At 37.9% G+C, this 20,688-nt stretch overlaps 1 non-coding gene across 1 annotated transcript; it reads left to right on the top strand.

Annotated features, from left to right (window-relative positions):
- The first annotated feature begins 7,721 nt into the window (after positions 1–7,721).
- Positions 7,722–7,825, top strand: LOC112798536 (small nucleolar RNA R71). The gene has a single exon (XR_003200145.1). It is a non-coding gene; the product is annotated as a small nucleolar RNA R71 (small nucleolar RNA).
- The last annotated feature ends 12,863 nt before the right edge of the window (positions 7,826–20,688 follow it).

The raw sequence follows: 20,688 nt of genomic DNA, 5'->3' as shown, positions 1-20,688 counted from the left end.
GTTTTCAGAATGGACCATGATAGATATATTCTATTATGGTCTATCTGAGTTCTCTAAGATGTCATTGGACCATTCTGTAGGTGGATCCATTCACCTAAAGAAAACGCCTGTAGAAGCTCAAGAACTCATTGACATGGTTGCAAATAACCAGTTCATGTACACTTCTGAGAGGAATTCTGTGAATAATGGGACGCCTCAAAGGAAGGGATTTCTTGAAATTGATGCTCTGAATGCCATATTGGCTCAGAACAAAATGTTGACACAGCAAGTCAACATGATTTCTCAAAGTCTGAATGGATGGCAAAACGCATCCATAGTACTAAAGAGGCATCTTCTGAAGAAGAAGCTTATGATCCTGAGAACCCTGCAATAGCAGAGGTAAATTATATAGGTGAACCTTATGCAAACACCTATAATTCATCATGGAGAAATCATCCAAATTTCCCATGGAAGGATCAACAAAATCCTCAACAAGGCATTAATAATGGTGGAAGAAATAGGCTCAGCAATATCAAGCCTTATCCATCATCTTCTCAGCAACAGACAGAGAATTATGAACAGAGTACCTCTAATTTAGCAAATTTAGTCTCTGATCTATCTAAGGCCACTTTAAGTTTCATGAATGAAACAAGATCCTCCATTAGAAATTTGGAGGCACAAATGGGCCAGCTGAGTAAGAAAGTTACTGAAACCCCTCCTAGTACTCTCCCAAGCAATATAGAAGAGAATTTAAAGAGAGAGTGCAAGGCCATTGATATACTCAACATGGCCGAATGCAAAAAGGAGGGAGAGGACGCGAATCCCAATGAGGAAGATCTCATGGGACATCTCTCAAGCAGGAAGGAGTTCCCTATTGAGGATCCAAAGGAATCTGAGGCTCATATAGAGACCACAGAGATTCCGTTAAATCTCCTTCTGCCATTCATGAGCTCTGAAGAGTATTCTTCCTCTGAAGAGGATGAAGATGTAACTGGAGAGTAAGTTGCTCAATATCTAGGACACATCATGAAGCTGAATGCCAAGTTATTTGGTAATGAGACCTGGGAAGGTGAACCTCCCTTGCTCATTAGTGAACTTGATACATGGGTTCAGCAAACTTTACCTCAAAAACAAGATCCTGGGAAATTCTTAATACCCTGTACCATAGGCACCATGACCTTTGAAAAGGCTCTGTGTGACCTAGAGTCAAGCATAAATCTTATGCCACTCTCTGTAATGGAGAAGCTGGGGATCATTGAGGTACAACCTGCCTTATTCTCATTACAAATGGCAGACAAGTCAGTAAGACAAGCTTATGGATTGGTAGAGGATGTGTTAGTAAAGGTTGAAGGCCTTTACATCCCTGCTGATTTCATAATCTTAGACATTAGGAAGGAAGAGGATGAATGCATCATCCTTGGAAGACCTTTCCTAGCCACAGCAGGAGCTGTGATAGATGTTAACAGAGGAGAATTAGTCCTTCAATTGAATGGGGACTACCTTGTGTTTAAGGCTCAATGATATTCTTCTTTAACAATAGAGAGGAAGCATGAAAAGATTCTCTCAGTACAGAGTCAAACAGAGCCCCCACAGTCAAACTCTAAGTTTGGTGTTGGGAGGCCACAACCAAACTCTAAGTTTGGTGTTGAATCCCTACATCCAAACTCTAAGTTTGGTGTTGGGAGTCTACAACATTGACCTGATCACCTGTGTGGCTCCATGAGAGCCCACTGTCAAGCTATTGACATTAAAGAAGCACTTATTGGGAGGCAACCTAATTTTTATTTATCTAATTTTATTTTTCTTTTTATTGTTCTTTTATGTTTTATTAGGTTCATGATCATGTGGAGTCACAAAAAAATACTAAAATTAAAAACAGAATCAAAAATAGCAGAAGAAAATTCACACCCTGGAGGAAGGACTTACTGACGTTTAAACGCCAGTAAGGAGCATCTGGCTGGTGTTCAACGCCTGAACAGAGCATGGATCTGGCACTGAACGCCAGAAACATGCAGCAATCTGGCATTTAAATGCTAGGATTGCACACTGAGAAAAGCTGGCGTTCAACGCCAAAAACATGCTGCAGATGGGCGTTGAACGCCCAGAACAAGCTTAGAGCTGGCGTTTAACGCCAGAAACAAGCTCCAATCTGGCGTTAAACGCCAGGATTGCATGCAGAGGGCATTTTACATGCCTCATTGGTGCAGGGATGAAAATCCTTGACACCTCAGGATCTGTGGACCCCACAGGATCCCCACCTACCTCAACTCACCTTCTCTCTTCTTCACCAATCACCTTAATCTCTCTTCCCCATCACCTCTTCACCACTCACATCCATCCATCTCTTTCCCACCCAATCCCACCCATATGGCCGAAACATACACATCTCTCCATCTCCTCCATATTTTCTTCTCCTTCTATTCTTTCTTCTTTGCTCGAGGGCGAGCAACATTCTAAGTTTGGTGTGGTAAAAGCATAGCTTTTTTGTTTTTCCATAACCATTGATGGCACCTAAGGACAGAGAAACCTCAAAAAAAAAAAAAGAGAAAAGGGAAGACAAAAAATTTTTCCACCTCCGAGTCGTGGGAGATAGAGATATTCATCTCAAGGGTCCATAGCTTAATAGAAGAGCATTTGACTGCACATCAAGAGAGCATGAGGAATTCCCTCATCAAGAAATTCCTGAGATACCTCAGGGGATACATTTTCCTCCACACAACTTTTGGGAGCAACTAAGGATAATAGCACCAAAATCACTAGGGATCAAGCAACATAGGCAAGGTAGAGACATAAAGGACCTCAAAAAGCACCATTTGTCCTTCAAAAAGGCGCCACCCTCACTAAGGTGGACTCATTCCTTAACTTGTTCTTATCTCTGTTTTTCGATTTTTATGCTATATGTGTGTTTATGTTTTGTGTCTCTACCTCATGATCATTAGTATTGAGTAACTATGTCTTAAGGATATGAATAAATTCCATAAATCCTTCACCTCTCTTAAATGAAAAATGTTTCTAATTCAAAAGAACAAGAAGTACATGAATTTCGAAATTATCCTTGAATTTAGTTTAATTATATTGATGTGGTGACAATACTTTTTGTTTTCTGAATGAATGCTTGAACAGTGCATATTTTTGATCTTGTTGTTTATGAATGTTAAAATTGTTGGCTCTTGAAAGAATGATGAACAAAGAGAAATGCTATTGATAATATGAAAAATCATGAAATTGATTCTTGAAGCAAGAAAAAGCAGTGAAAAAGCAAAAGCTTGAAAAAAAAATTTGGCGAAAAAAAATTTAGAAAGAAAAAGAAAAAGCAAGCAGAAAAAGCCAATAGCCCTTAAAACCAAAAGGCAAGGGTAAAAAGGATCCAAGGCTTTGAGCATCAATGGATAGGAGGGCCCAAGGAAATAAAATCCAGGCCTAAGCGGCTAAATCAAAGTTGTCCCTAACCATGTGCTTGTGGCATGCAAGTCCAAGTGAAAAGCTTGAGACTGAGTGGTTAATGTCATAATCTAAAGCAAAAAGAGTGTGCTTAAGAGCTCTGGACACCTCTAACTGGGGACTTTAGCAAAGCTGAGTCACAATCTGAAAAGGTTCACCCAGCTATGTGTCTGTGGCATTTATGTATCCGGTGGTAATACTGGAATACAAAGTGCTTAGGGCCACGGCCAAGACTCATAAAAGTAGGTATGTTCAAGAATCAACATACTTAACTAGGAGAATCAATAACACTATCTAAAATTCTAAGTTCTTATAGATGCCAATCATTCTAAACTTCAAAGAAAAAAATGAGATGCCAAAACTGTTCAGAGGCAAAAAGCTACAAGTCCCGCTCATCTAATTAGAATTAATATTCATTGATATTTTGGAATTTATAGTATATTCTCTTCTTTTTATCCTAATTTACTTTTAGTTGCTTGGGGACAAGCAACAATTTAAGTTTGGTGTTGTGATGAGCGGATAATTTATACGCTTTTTGGCATTGTTTTTAGGTAGTTTTTAGTATAATCTAGCTACTTTTTGGGATTTTTTAATTAGTTTTTATGATAAATTCACATTTTTGGACTTTACTATGAGTTTGTGTGTTTTTCTGTGATTTCAGGTAATTTTTGGCTGAAATTGAAGGACCTGAGCAAAACTCTGATAAAAGGCTGACAAAAGACTACTGATGCTGTTGGATTCTAACCTCCCTGCACTCGAAATGTATTTTCTGGAGCTACAGAACTCCAAATGGCGCTCTCTTAACGGCGTTGGAAAGTAGACATCCAGAGCTTTCCAGCAATATATAATAGTCCATACTTTATTCGTGATTAAACGACGTAAACTGGCGCTCAACGCCAGTTCCATGCTGCATTCTGGAGTCAAACGCCAGAAACATGTTACGAACCAGAGTTGAATGCCAAAAACACGTTAAAACTTGGCGTTCAACTCCAGGATAAGTCTCAGCTCGTGTATAGATCAAGCTCAGTCCAAGCACACACCAAGTGGGCCCTAGAAGTGGATTTATGCATCAATTACTTACTTCTGTAAACCCTAGTAGCTTGTTTAGTATAAATAGGACTTTTTACCAATGTATTAGACATCTTTGGATTATTTTTGGATTACCTTATGATCCTTTGATCACGTTCATGGGGTCTGGCCATTCGGCCATGCCTGAACCTTCATCACTTATGTATTTTCAACGGTGGAGTTTCTACACACCATAGATTAAGGGTGTGGAGCTCTGCTGTACCTCAAGTTTCAATGCAATTACTACTATTTTCTATTCAATTTCACTTGTTCTTATTCTAAGATATTCGTGCACCATTGGCCATCCCGAGTTGGACCCGGATGTTCAGATCCTGAACCAGCCAGATGGAACCGTTGCTGCTGTCCCGCGTACGACCCATCCTCCTTCGCCCCGAGATGCCGCCATTGAGGAATCTTCGCATTCTTTATAGTTTCTGATTTGTTTTCATATCCGTGATGGCTTGACTTGTGGGTCTTTTGAACTACTATTTTGTGACTGCTTGGTCTATTCTGACTCTAGACACTTTTAGTTGCCTTTCTTTTAGCAACTTTATTTAGAAAAATAAAGTAATTTCTTCAGCTCTTGTGGTCAACTTCTAAGTGGCCTCTTGAGTCTGTTTTATTGTAACAGCTTTATTTCTTTGTGATATGCTTGCCTGTAGATTTCTTTAGCACTTTCCAGGAATCTTCAGAGTGTTGGAGTCTTGTTGTTCAACCTCTTTTGATTGCCTTTGTGCTTTGTTTATTTCCTACCTTAGCTGAAGTGTCCTTTTTAAGGCTAGTTCTTTGTTTGAGTATTCTTTGATAGAATAGTTTGTAAATTGATTTTGGCGAGGTCGTGGTATTTTAGATCGAGTTGTCTCCCTTTTGACGCACGCCTTCTGCTAGTTGATTCTTTTAGTTGATCTTTTCTTGAGTCATTTCTAGTAGTCCCTTGGGTTTACTTTTTATAACTCTGTCGCTTGTGGTTGCCTTGGGCTGACTTCTTCATGTCGGTCCGCTCCAAGTTATTTTTAGTAATCCATTTTATTTGGACCTTGCCAGGTCTCTTTTTTTTATGGATTACTTTTTATAACTTTTTGTAGCTTTGTCGGGCCTACTTCGTCATATCGGTCCCTTCTAAGTTATTTCTAGTAATCCATTTTTTTGGACCTTGTCCGGTGTCTTTTTATGGATTACTTTTTATAACTTTGTAGCTTTGGTCCGACTTCTTCATGTCAGTTCCTTTGGAAGTTATTTCTAGTAATCCATTTTTTTTGGACCTTGTCCAGTGTCTTTTTATGGATTACTTTTTATAACTTTGTAGCTTTGGTCCGACTTCTTCATGTCGGTTCCTTTGGAAGTTATTTCTAGTAATCCATTTTTTTGGACCTTGTCCGGTGTCTTTTTATGGATTACTTTTTATAACTTTGTAGCTTTGGTCCGACTTCTTCATGTCGGTTCCTTTGGAAGTTATTTCTAGTAATCCATTTTTTTTGACCTTGTTCGGTCTCTTTTTATGGATTACTTTTTATAACTTTATAGCTTTGGTCTGACTTCTTCCTGTCGGTTCCTTTGGAAGTTATTTCTAGTAATCCGCTTTTTAGGGCTGGCCAAGCCTCTTTTTAGGGATTACTTTTTATAACTTTTCGTCGCTTTAATCTGGTCTGACTTCTTTTGCGTCGGTCCATTCCAAGTTATTTCTAGCAATCCATTTTTGTTTCAGACCTCGTCAGGCTTCTATTCATGGATCGTTTTTTTATAACTTCTTGCATTATTCTATTTTTATCGCTTTTCATCTTGCCAATCTTGTAGAGTTTGATCCTTGTTTGGTCGATCTTTGATGAATTCGGTTTTCATTCTTTGTCAACCGCGTCGGGCAGCGAATTTGGTTTTCACTTTTGCCGATCTATAGCTTAATAATCGGGCAATGAATTTTTGCGTTTTCAGATTAATGCGTCTTAATAAAGAGAATTTTGTAGAAAATCTGAAAAAACTTTATTCAAAGTAGAAAATAGGCAAATATATACATGTGGGTGTTCACTCTTCTTAAGTTAGGTAATTTTGTAGATCTTGGCTTGGTGCCTCATTAAAAAACCTTTTTTTAGGAAAAAGAGTGCACCTTTGTCCTAAGTTCTTTTATTACCTTTTAACTATAATACCTTCTTAGGTTGCAGGTGTGCCATGATCTCGGTAGCTCTCGGCCCTCGAGTTCGGACACTTTGTAGTAACCTTTTCCTAGTACCTTTGTGTTTCGGTAGGGTCCTTTCCAATTAGCTGCTAGCTTTCCCTCTCCAGGTCGACTTGTTCTGATATCATTTCGGATTAGGATGAGGTCATTGTTGGCGAAGCTTCACTGCACTACCTTTTGATTGTATCTTAAGGCCATGCGGCGTTTTAGTGCTTCTTCTCTGATCCGAGCTCTTTCTCGGACTTCTGAGAGTAGGTCGAGCTATTCCGTTTGAAGTTGGGAGTTAGCTTCTTCGCTGTAGAGGATCATTTTGGGAGATCCTTCTTCAACTTCTATCGGTATCATTGCCTCCATTCTATAAGCCAATCGGAAGGGTGATTCCTTTGTGGTGGAGTGTGGAGTTGTCCGATAGGCCCATAGGACTTGTGGGAGCTCTTCGGTCCAGGCTCCCTTAAAGTGGCCTTAGACAGATCAGAGACTAAGTTTGCTAAGTTAGAGGTACTCTGTTCATAATTCTCTGTCTGTTGTTGAGAAGATGATGGGTAAGGCTTGATATTGCTGAGCCTATTTCTTCCACCATTATTAATGCCTTGTTGAGGCTTTTGTTGATCCTTCCATGAGAAATTTGGATGATTTCTCCATGATGAATTATAGGTGTTTCCATAAGGTTCACCCATATAATTCCTCTGCTATTGCAGGGTTCTCAGGATCATAAGCTTCTTCTTCAAAAGATGTTTCTTTAGTACTGTTGGATGCATTTTGCCATCCATTCAGACTTTGAGAAATCATGTTGACTTCCTGAGTCAACATTTTGTTCTGAGCCAATATGGCATTCAGAGCATCAATTTCAAGAACTCCCTTCCTTTGAGGCGTCCCAATATTCATGGAATTCCTCTCAGAAGTGTACATGAATTGGTTATTTACAACCATTTCAATAAGTTCCTGAGCTTCTGCAGGCGTTTTCTTTAGGTGAATGGATCCACCTGCAGAATGGTCCAGTGACATCTTAGAGAACTTAGATAGACCATAATAGAATATATCTATCATGGTCCATTCTGAAAATATGTCAGAAAGACATCTTTTGGTCATCTGCTTGTATCTTTCCCAAGCTTCATAGAGGGATTCACCATCTTTTTGTTTGAAGATCTGAACATCCACTCTAAGCTTGCTCAGCTTTTGAGGAGGAAAGAACTTAGCCAAGAAGGCCGTGACCAGCTTATCCCAGGAGTCCAGGCTATCTTTAGGTTGAGAGTCCAACCATGCTCTAGCTCTGTCTCTTACAGCAAAAGGGAAAAGCATGAGCCTGTAGACTTCGGGATCTACTCCATTAGTCTTAACAGTCTTACAGATCTGCAAGAACTCAATTAAGAACTGGTAGGGATCTTCTGATGGAAGTCCATGAAACTTGCAGTTTTGTTGCATTAGAGCAACTAATTGAGGTTTCAGCTCAACATTGTTTGCTCCAATGTCAGGAATTGAGATGCTTCTTCCATCAAACTTGGAAGTAGGTGTAGTATAATCACCAAGCATCCTCCTTGCATTATTGTTGTTAGGTTCGGCTGCCATCTCCTTTTCTTTTTCAAAAATTTCAATAAGGTTGTCTATGGATTGTTGTAATTTGGCTTCTCTTAGTTTCCTCTTCAGAGTCCTTTCAGGTTCAGGGTCAGCTTCAACAAGAATGCCTTTTTCCTTGTTCCTGCTCATATGAAGGAGAAGAGAATAGAAAAAGAAGAGGAATCCTCTATGTCACAGTAAAGAGGTTCCTTATTGTTAGTAGAAGAAGAAAAGGAATAAAGAAAGGAAAATCCAAACACAAAGGTGAGGATAGGGGCAGAGATTTGAGATGAAGAGAAGTGTTAGTGAATGAATAAATAAATAGAATAAGATGAGAGACAGAAGTTTTCGAAAATAATTTTGAAAAGGAGTTAATGATTTTTGAAAATTAAGATAAGAAATAAAATTAAAATTTAAAAGTTAAAACAATTAATTAATTAAAAAGAATTTTTGAAAAAAGAGGGAGGTATTTTCGAAAATTAAAGAGAGAAAAGTTGTTAGGTGGTTTTGAAAAAGATAAGAAACAAACAAAAAGTCAAATAGTTAGTTGAAAAAGATTTGAAAATCAAATTTGAAAAGATAAGAAGATAAGAAGATAAGAAGTTAGAAAAGATATTTTAAAATCAAATTTTTGGAAAAAGATAAAATTTTGAAAAAGATATGATATAAAAGATAAGATAAAAAGATATGATTAAAAAGATATGGTTAGAAAAGATTTAATTTTTAAAATTAAAATTAATTACTTGACTAACAAGAAACTAAAAGATATGATTCTAGAATTTAAAGATTGAACCTTTCTTAACAAGAAAGTAACAAACTTCAAATTTTTGAATCACTCATATTAATTGTTAGCATAATTTTCGAAAATCATGAAATACTATTAAGAAAAAGATTTTTGAAAAATAATTTTTTTAAAATTTTCGAAAATAGAAAAAAAATGAAAAACTATTTTTGGAAAAAGATAAAATTTTTAAATTTGAAAATTTGACTTGATTTGTAAGAAACAACTAATTTTAAAACTTTTTGACTAAGTCAACCCAAATTTTCGAAATTTTTGAGAGAAATAAGGAAAAGATATTTTTTTTATTTTTTTTGAATTTTTAATGATGAGAGAGAAAAACATAAAAATGACCCAAAACATAAAAATTTTGGATCAAAACACAAGATGCATGCAAGAACACTATGAATGTCCAGATGAACACCAAGAACAGTTTGAAGGTCATGATCTACATCAAGAACATATTTTTGAAAAATTTTTGATGCAAAGAAAACATGCAAGACACCAAACTTAGAAATCTTTAATGCTTAGACAATATGAATGCCAAAATGCACATGAAAAACAATAAAAGACACAAAACAAGAAAACATCAAGATCAAACAAGAAGACTTACCAAGAACAACTTGAAGATCATGAAGAACACCATGAATGAATGAATTTTCAAAAAATAATGTATAAATTTTTAAAAGCATGCAATTGACACCAAACTCAAAAATTGACTCAAGACTCAAACAAGAAACACAAAATATTTTTGGTTTTTTATGATTTTATGATTATTTTGGATTTTCTTTTAATTTTTTCGAAAAACATATAGAAAAAAAGAAAATAAAAAAATCCAAAATTTTTAATAAGAATTCTAGGAATCTTTCAATATTAGCCTAAAGCTCCAATCTAAGGGTTGGGCATGGCTTAATAGCTAGCCAGCTTTAGAAGATATAAATCAAGCATGTAACAACTGATATTCCAATTAACTTGCCTCTATGCTGATGGTTTTGAAGCCTCAATCCAATTGAGTTAGACATGGCTTTACAGCCAGCCAAGCTTCAACATACTTTATGAAACACTAGAATTCATTCTTAAAAATTTTGAATAGTTTTTCGAAAACAAAGAAAAAAAATTTTGAAAAATATTTTTGAAAACTTTTTGAAAAGAAAAATAAAAAGAAAATTACCTAATCTGAGCAACAAGACGAACTGTCAGTTGTCCATACTCGAACAATCCCCGGCAACGACGCCAAAAACTTGGTGCACGAAATTGTGATCAACAACAATGGCGCCAAAAACTTGGTAGCGCTCTCAAACGTGAATCACACTTAGTCACAACTCCGCACAACTAACTAGCAAGTGCACTGGGTCGTACAAGTAATACCTTACGTGAGTAAGGGTTGATCCCACGAAGATTGTTGGTATGAAGCAAGCTATGGTCATCTTGTAAATCTCAGTTAGGCGGATAGTAAATGTTATGGTGTTTTCGAATAATAATATTAAATAAAACATAAAATAAAGATAGAAATACTTATGTAAATCATTGGTGAGAATTTCGGATAAGTGCATGGAGATGAATTGTCCCTGTTGGATCTCTGCTTTCCTACTGCCTTCCCTCAATCCTTCTTACTCCTTTCCATGGCAAGCTGTATGTAGGGCATCACCGTTGTCAATGGCTACATCCCATCCTTTCAGTGAAAATGGTCCAAATGCTCTATCACAGCACGGCTAATCATCTGTCGGTTCTCGATCATGTCGGAATAGAATCCCTTGATTCTTTCGCGTTTGTCATCACGCCCAATAATCGCGAGTTTGAAGCTCGTCACAGTCATTCAATCTCAGAATCCTACTCAGAATACCACAGACAAGGTTAAACTTTCCGGATTCCCATGAATGCATGCCACCATCAATTCTAGCTTATACCACAAAGATTCTGATTAAGAAATCCAAGAGATATGCGCTCGGTCTGAGGTAGAACGAAAGTGGTTGTCAGTCACGCGTTCATAGGTGAGAATGATGATGAGTGTCACAGATCATCACATTCATCATGTTGAAGTGCAACGAATATCTTAGAACAGGAATAGCTAAATTGAATAGAAAATAGTAGTAATTGCATTAAAACTTGAGGTACAGCAGAGCTCCACACCCTTAATCTATGGTGTGTAGAAACTCCACCGTTGAAAATACATAAGTGATGAAGGTCCAGGCATGGACGAATGGCCAACCCCCCAAAACGTGATCAATAGTCTCCTAAGATGAATAATAAAAAATAAAACTGAGACCAAAGATGTAACGTGGTCAAAAGACACCGAATACAATAGTAAAAAGTCCTATTTATACTAGACTAGCTACTAGGGTTTACAGAAGTAAGTGATTGATGCAGAAATCCACTTCCGGGGCCCACTTGGTGTGTACTTAGGCTGAGCTTGAACTTTACATGAGCTGAGGCTTCTTTTGGAGTTGGACGCCAAGTTGTAACGTGTTTTTGGCGTTCAACTCTGGTTCGTGATGTGTTTCTGGCGTTTGACTCCAGAATGCAGCATGGAACTAGCGTTGAGCGCCAGTTTACGTCATCTAATCTCGAACAAAGTATGGAAAGCCCTGGATGTCTACTTTCCAATCCCATTAAGAGCGCGCCATTTGGAGTTCTGTAGCTCCAGAAAATCCATTTCGAGTGCAGAGAGATCAGAATCCAACAGCATCTGCAGTCCTTTGTCAGCCTTTTATCAGAGCTTTGCTCAGGTCCCTCAATTTCAGCCAGAAATTACCTAAAATCACAGAAAAACACACAAACTCATAGTAAAGTCTAGAAATGTGAATTTAGCATAAAAACCAATGAAAACATCCCTAAAAGTAGCTAGATCCTACTAAAATCTATCTAAAAATAATGCCAAAAAGCGTATAAATTATCCGCTCATCACCTACATCAACGAGAGGCTGAGAAAGATCTACAAAAGGAAGTAAGGCGACGTCGGGAATTGGAGGAAAAACTCCTAAAACTTGAAGCCGATCTCAAGACCAAAGCAAACCGATCCCCTCATGAGGATAGCTCCCGCAAAGAACAAGATCCATTCACCAAGGAGATCATGAAGACCAAAATCCCAAAAGACTTTAAACTCCCAGATATTACTTTGTACGATGGCACTATAGATCCCGACCATCATCTCAGCAATTTTAGAAGTAGAATGTACCTCACCGATGCCTCAGATGCAGCTCGTTGCAAAGCCTTTCCGACTACTTTAACAAGGACGGCAATTAAATGGTTTAACAATCTACCTCCTAGGTCTATCTCGAGTTTCGACGACATAGCCAAAAAGTTTTTGGCCAGATTCTCCATCCCAAAAGACAAGGCTAAGCACGCCCCAAGTCTATTAGGAATCAAGCAAGGAGAACAGGAAAGTCTTCGCAACTACATGGAATGATTCAACAAAATGTGCCTGGACATACAGAACCTACCAACAGAGGCTGCCATTATAGGCCTCATCAATGGCTTGCGATGGGGACCTTTTAGCCAATCTATATCAAAAAAACACCCCACATCTCTGAACGAAGTGCAAGAATGAGCGGAGAAGTACATCAACATGGAGGAAAACTCTCGACTGGAAGAGACCTCAAAATCCGGATTCACCTATCCCTCCTGGGATAAGGGCAAAGAGTCCAAAAAGAAAGAAGATCGACATGGAGAAAAAATAAAAAATTACCACAATTACACCCCTCTTCGGGTGTCCTTTGTGGATGTCTACAGAGAGGTTCGCCACACTGAAAAAGTACCTCCAGCTCGACCACTCAAAGGCAAAAAAGGAGGAGGAAATCAGACCGAATATTGTGAATATCATCGAATCCGCGGGCATTCCACCAACGAATGTTTTCACTTAAAGAATGTCATAGAAAAACTAGTAAGAGAAGGGAAATTAGACCGGTATCTGGCCACCTGGGACGATGAGCAAAGAAAAAGAAGAAGGGAAGAAGATGTCGGACAATCGAGTGATCACCTCGTACACCAGAAAGACACGTCCACATGATACACGGCGGATTTACGGGGGGAGGAATCTCCAAGTCATCTCGCAAAAGATATCTTAAAGAAGTATATCATGTTGAGGGGAAGGAGGAAGCACCCGACATCCCCGTAATTACTTTCACCAAAGAAGACGCGTCCGGTATCATCTCAGGACATGACGATCCCACGTTCATCACTGTTATACTGGCAAACGCAAATCTCTACCACACACTGATAGACCAAGGGAGCTCCACCGATATCTTGTTCAAAATTGCCTTCGACAAGCTCAGCCTGGAAGAAAAAGAACTTAGAGCATATTCGAACAGCTTGTTCGGACTAGGAGATGATGGTGTTTTTGTGGAAAAATGAATTTCCAACACACAAATCCAACCGGCAAGTATATCGGGTCGCATCAAGTAGTAATAACTCACAAGAGTGAGGTCGATCCCACAGGGATTGATGGATCAAGCAATTTTAGTGGGTGATTAGTTTAGTCAAGCTAACATTGAAGTGAAGTTGAGTGAAATCGTAACCAACAGAAAGTAAATTAACAAGAATTGTAAATGACAGAATGTAAATAGGCAGGAAGCTTAAAGAACAAGTAATGTAAATTGCAGAAACTTAAATAACAAGAAATGTAAATTGCAGGAAATGTAAAGGGAATTGGGTGCAGGAAATTTAAAGGAAAGCAATAAGCAGCACTTAGAATAATTGCAGAATAATTAAATTGCATAAAAAGTAAAAGAGATTGGGTGCTGGGAATTAAAACTTCAATAAGAAAATGTAAAATACACTCAAGCAAAGAAATAAAAGATGAAGTAAGTGAAGCAGATTCAAACAGAGATGAAATTTGCTTGAAGAACAAGACAAAAAGAAACTTAGCTCAATTGTAAAATCTAAAAGAGGATTTGAGGATCCAAGAAGAGCAATGAACTCAGGAAGCAAATCTGGATCTCAATTCTCCTTTGCTCAGTCAGAAAATATATTGCAGAAGAAATTGAGGTTTAAAAATAGCAGAGAAAATTAAAACCCAATCCTTGGATCAATTGAAAGGAAGAGTGGAAGATGATTCTCAGAATTTGAATCAATGGAGCTCTTCAAACTCAATTCAAGATCCAAGACAGAAAAGCTAAAGTTGCAGAAGAAGAAGATTTAAAATAGCAAATGGATTTTTAATTATGCAGAAAGATTAACAAGAGATCTCAAGGTGGAATTGAAACAGAATTTCTTCAATTCTCTACCCAAGATTTCAAACGAAAATGGAAACTAAGAGAGTTTTCTAATGGAGCCCCTCCCCTACAATCGATGAAAATGATGCCTTTATATAGGCTTTAAAAATGAAAAATGAAAATGAAATTAAAACAAAATAAAAATCCTAATCTAATTGATCCATGTGCCTTTGAGTCATGTTGAGTGGGCTTTGCTTGCTTTGGATTTGAGGGAAATGGGTCTTGGATGGCCTTGGTTCAATTGGTGAAGATTTGAGTTCAAAGGGAATTTGAATTGAATTTTTGATTGAATTTGGCCCATGAAATTCACTCCCAGGAGGCTGCCCTGCCCTTGTGGAGGGCAGGGCAGAAAATTGATGCATGGTGCGTGCTTTTGGTGCGGCTTGGTGCTGCCTTGGCGCAGCCTGATGCGTGAAACGCTGCCCTGCCCACGCCAAGGGCAGGGCAAGAAAATTTGATGCGCCAGAATTGTGTTGGTGCGCACGTTGATGCTTGCCGTGCTAAGTTGTGTGCGCGTTGGTGCTTCTTGGTGCTGCCAGGAATTGAGCTTGGTGCTTAGGATGCTGCCCTGCCCATGTGGAGGGCAGGGCAATGTTGCCTTGGTGCACCACTTCCTTGACCGTGTGTCTCCCTCTTCGAGCCTTGGTGGAAGCATTTTGGTTTATTTTCGCTTGTTTTTGGCTCTTAAAGATGCCTCTCGTTCCTGCCTCAATTGTGCACCAAATATGGATTGCTATATATCGTTGGAAAGCTCTGAATGTCAGCTTTCCAACGCAACTGGAAGCATATCAATCGGACGTCTGTAGCTCAAGTTATAGCCCTTTGAAGTAGGCATGGTCATGCTGTCTGCGGCCAGATTTTAACTTAGCGAAAATTCTTGCTTCCAACCATACTTTACATCACAATTCTGCCCTGCCCTTGGCAAGGGCAGGATCGTGTGCGTGATGGCTGCTTCCTTCCTTGATTTGGTCATGGGCCACGCTTTTAAAAGCGTGGCCTAAGGCTCCAAAGTGTACCCCAACTTCAAAGTGTACCCCAAAGCTCTTTTTTTCTCCTTTTTTTGTGCTTCTTTGCTTCTTTTTCTTCTTATTTCCTACAAGATTTATAAAATTAAAATATCAAGAAAATATATCATTTAAGTACAAAAAGCATTCAATATTTAAGCACAAATCATCAATTTCTTGTATGAAAAAGCATAGAAAATGGGTATATGATGACATGTCATCACAACACCAAACTTAAATCTTGCTTGTCCCCAAGCAAGAAAAGAATCATGCAATAAAGATTGACAATCCAAGGTAAGAAGAATAGCAACTCAATGTTCATGGCAAGCTAGTTTTCTATGCATGCTACAATTACAAAAGAGATGTAAATGATTGATGCTTCTATCTAGCTTATTTTATGAAATCATTTTCTTATAATTCTTCCTTGAAACAAGCTTTTGATTTTTATTTATATTTTTTTTTCTCCTTTTGGGTGCTTTGCCCCATGAGTTAATAACAAAGCTACGACTTCTAAATGCTTTGTTTTCAAGTATTACCACTTGATACATAAGCACCACAATCATTTAATTAGAGGACTTCATTAAGCTCATTTTTCTTTTCTTTTCTTGACTCTCTAATCATTGATGCTCAGAGCCTTGAGCTTTGAGGGAGTGCTTTTGCACTTGAGCCTAGCCTTGACTTCTAAGTGTTTTGTTTTCAAGCATTTGGCTTGATACATAAACACCACAAGCACTTAGCAAATAAATTGCCATTGGTACTCAGAGCCTTCAACTTTCTCATTCTTTCCCTTTTTCTTTTCTTGCTTTAATTGTATTTGCTTCTTCAAGGTTTTCATGATTTCAAAAGATTTCACAAAATGTACTAGATGAAAAACTTCAATTAAATAAAATCCAATGCAATTGAGCAACAATTAATCATACTAGCTTTCCAATACTTGTATGCACATGCTAAAATCTTCTTTAATGCCTTGTTTGTTTATGATCATGATGCTTTATTGCTTTTGAATTCACAAAGCTCAAGTTGGTAGTTATAATGCCACAACAACATATTTCAAATCAGATTCAAGCTATGCTTAGTCATACCACACATGTATACATAAAATATAAAGACAATCATGCAATTTAAAGTGATGGAAATAAATGAGAAGAAAAGGAACTCTACAACCTTGTAGTTCATCTTCATTATTGTTGTCCTTTTTCCTCCCATTCTTCTCCTTCCCATACCAAATCAGAATGCTTGCTCTTCCTTAAGCAACAATTAGAACAATGGTGGTGGGGTCTAAAATGGATCATGAATGTCTCACACAAAAGGATGTCAGTAGCATATGTGTTTAGACAAGCATGATTAAGATAACAATCAAGGCACAGAGAAATAAAAACACTATGATTGCAAACATAAGATGGTGTGCATGATACATTGCATAAAAAATATAAGTGGCACACCAAACTTAGTGTGACACTTTCACTTGGAATTGATGCAAGTATCTTGTAAGGATTGGAACCAAATTTTGTTGCATAGCAACACCAAACTTAGAATGCAATCATATGTCAATTTTATTTAAAATAAAACTAAATGAAACTGTTGTATGTTAAAGACAATCACCAAGCCAATAATCTGTCATGAATAAATCTCTCTTGGTAATGTATTAACAAACACAGTTAACAAAAGAAAGCATTAAAAACAAGTAAATGAATAAAACAAAAAGGAAACTGAAATGTTAAACCGAAAGAGAAAAATAAAATTGCAGAAGCATTATGATTATGCAAACAAGTAGTATTGCTTGAATGAATTGCATAGAAAATAAGTGGCACACCAAACTTAGAATCTTGGTGTGTCACTTTCATTTTTGATTTGATGCAATCATCCAAAAAGATTGAAAACAATTTGTTGCAAGGCAACACCAAACTTAGAATGTAACCATATGCCAATTTATTGAATTTAAACAAAGCATAGAAAGAAATGTACCTACGGTTGGGTTACCTCCCAACACGTGCTCTTTTAGTGTCATTAGCTTGACATGTTGTTCTTCACTTTCTTCCTCTTCTTCCAATTGGTTAAGAGGAATGACTTCAAGGGGGGAGAAGTTTCAGCTTTTGTCCCTTTTCTTGGTTTCCTCTCAGCAAGCTTTCTTTTGAAATTGGCTTGGTTGAGCTTGCTTGCTGACTTAGGGACAGAATTGGTGTTTTTGTTAGTTGCCTTCACTTCTTTGGATTCATGAATTGGTTGCTGTGTGATTTTTGGAGTTTGATCTTCATCCAGAGCCTTTTGAATTGGTGGTTCAATGAGCTTGTCCTTCATGAGCCTCTCTGTTTCCCTTGAGTTTGGACGTTCTTGATTGTCCTCCTCACTAGCTTGTTCTTCCCCTTCCTCTTTTACACTCAACATTTGCTTTAGTAGCTCTTTCATGGAGGAGGTTTGTTGATCTTCCCAAGCTTTCTTCATCTCCTCTTCATACCTTTCAATCATGGATTCAAGTGTTGAGAGTTGTTGGGTCAGGAAAGTTTGTGAGAGTTGTGAGTCTTCATGTTCCCTTGTCATCTCAAGTGCAATTTCATTTTCAACCACCTTGTTCTTCATTGAAAGTTCACTTGATACAGTAGCCTCCTCATCTTGCTCTTCCTCCATTGAAATTTCAATTGATATAGGAACCTCTTCTTCCTCTTCTTCACTCACAGATTGTTCCTCATCCTTAAAACTTGGTGATCCTGAATGAATCTTCCTTTGCTCTACATGCCCTTCTGTTTCCTTGAGGAGGAATTCTTGTTCTGTCCAGCGTTGTTTTTGTTCTTCCAAAATTTGTTCTTGTCTTTCCAATAATTCTCTGGACTTTTGAAGGGGATCCTCAGCCACTAGCTCAAAGGATAAAGGTTGAGAGTAATTTTGTGGTTGGTGAGATGAGTTGTATGGATCTTGGAGGGAATTTTGTGTTGAGGCATAATCAAATGATGAAGAATTTTGAAATGAGAAACTGGGAAGTAAGGGTGGATAATTTTTCATGTGATTTGACTGCTCAGAATTTGTAGTTTCTTGGTGATACTCCCATCCACCATGAGGATAATGATATGAATCATTTTGTGGTGGTGGTTGGTATCCCTCATAATTCTCTTGCTCATCTTGGGGTTCTGAAGCAAACCTCCATGAATTGGAGTGCTCAGAATGTGTATTTTCTTGGTTATATTCCCAGCCATCATTAGATATTGGTGATGGTGGATGATATCCCATAAAATTTTGTTTGACCATAAGATGAGTTGAACTCCATTTGTATTTTGTAAACATCAATGAAATTTGAAATTCATGTCATATAGAAAGAATTTCTTAGTGAGGCAATAACTCAAACACCTTGGTTTCAAACTAAAACAGAAAACAAAAATAAAGAAAATGCTTGATCTAGACTTCTCACCCACTTAATCATTGTTGATCTAATCAATCCCCGGCAACGGCGCCAAAAACTTGATGGTGTTTTTGTGGAAAAATGAATTTCCAACACACAAATCCAACCGGCAAGTATATCGGGTCGCATCAAGTAGTAATAACTAACAAGAGTGAGGTCGATCCCACAGGGATTGATGGATCAAGCAATTTTAGTGGGTGATTAGTTTAGTCAAGCTAACATTGAAGTGAAGTTGAGTGAAATCGTAACCAACAGAAAGTAAATTAACAAGAATTGTAAATGACAGAATGTAAATAGGCAGGAAGCTTAAAGAACAAGTAATGTAAATTGCAGAAACTTAAATAACAAGAAATGTAAATTGCAGGAAATGTAAAGGGAATTGGGTGCAGGAAATTTAAAGGAAAGCAATAAGCAGCACTTAGAATAATTGCAGAATAATTAAATTGCATAAAAAGTAAAAGAGATTGGGTGCTGGGAATTAAAACTTCAATAAGAAAATGTAAAATACACTCAAGCAAAGAAATAAAAGATGAAGTAAGTGAAGCAGATTCAAACAGAGATGAAATTTGCTTGAAGAACAAGACAAAAAGAAACTTAGCTCAATTGTAAAATCTAAAAGAGGATTTGAGGATCCAAGAAGAGCAATGAACTCAGGAAGCAAATCTGGATCTCAATTCTCCTTTGCTCAGTCAGAAAATATATTGCAGAAGAAATTGAGGTTTAAAAATAGCAGAGAAAATTAAAACCCAATCCTTGGATCAATTGAAAGGAAGAGTGGAAGATGATTCTCAGAATTTGAATCAATGGAGCTCTTCAAACTCAATTCAAGATCCAAGACAGAAAAGCTAAAGTTGCAGAAGAAGAAGATTTAAAACAGCAAATGGATTTTTAATTATGCAGAAAGATTAACAAGAGATCTCAAGGTGGAATTGAAACAGAATTTCTTCAATTCTCTACCCAAGATTTCAAACGAAAATGGAAACTAAGAGAGTTTTCTAATGGAGCCCCTCCCCTACAATCGATGAAAATGATGCCTTTATATAGGCTTTAAAAATGAAAAATGAAAATGAAATTAAAACAAAATAAAAATCCTAATCTAATTGATCCATGTGCCTTTGAGTCATGTTGAGTGGGCTTTGCTTGCTTTGGATTTGAGGGAAATGGGTCTTGGATGGCCTTGGTTCAATTGGTGAAGATTTGAGTTCAAAGGGAATTTGAATTGAATTTTTGATTGAATTTGGCCCATGAAATTCACTCCCAGGAGGCTGCCCTGCCCTTGTGGAGGGCAGGGCAGAAAATTGATGCATGGTGCGTGCTTTTGGTGCAGCTTGGTGCTGCCTTGGCGCAGCCTGATGCGTGAAACGCTGCCCTGCCCACGCCAAGGGCAGGGCAAGAAAATTTGATGCGCCAGAATTGTGTTGGTGCGCACGTTGATGCTTGCCGTGCTAAGTTGTGTGCGCGTTGGTGCTTCTTGGTGCTGCCAGGAATTGAGCTTGGTGCTTAGGATGCTGCCTTGCCCTTGTGGAGGGCAGGGCAATGTTGCCTTGGTGCACCACTTCCTTGACCGTGTGTCTCCCTCTTCGAGCCTTGGTGGAAGCATTTTGGTTTATTTTCGCTTGTTTTTGGCCCTTAAAGATGCCTCTCGTTCCTGCCTCAATTGTGCACCAAATATGGATTGCTATATATCGTTGGAAAGCTCTGAATGTCAGCTTTCCAATGCAACTGGAAGCATATCAATCGGATGTCTGTAGCTCAAGTTATAGCCCTTTGAAGTAGGCATGGTCATGCTGTCTGCGGCCAGATTTTAACTTAGCGAAAATTCTTGCTTCCAACCATACTTTACATCACAATTCTGCCCTGCCCTTGGCAAGGGCAGGATCGTGTGCGTGATGGCTGCTTCCTTCCTTGATTTGGTCATGGGCCACGCTTTTAAAAGCGTGGCCTATGGCTCCAAAGTGTACCCCAACTTCAAAGTGTACCCCAAAGCTCTTTTTTTCTCCTTTTTTTGTGCTTCTTTGCTTCTTTTTCTTCTTATTTCCTACAAGATTTATAAAATTAAAATATCAAGAAAATATATCATTTAAGTACAAAAA

Source organism: Arachis hypogaea, chromosome 4 (genome assembly GCF_003086295.3).
Source record: "Arachis hypogaea cultivar Tifrunner chromosome 4, arahy.Tifrunner.gnm2.J5K5, whole genome shotgun sequence".
NCBI classification, from domain to species: Eukaryota; Viridiplantae; Streptophyta; class Magnoliopsida; order Fabales; family Fabaceae; genus Arachis; species Arachis hypogaea.
Note: the sequence above shows the minus strand (reverse complement) of the source record. Positions and strands in the feature narration are given on the sequence as shown.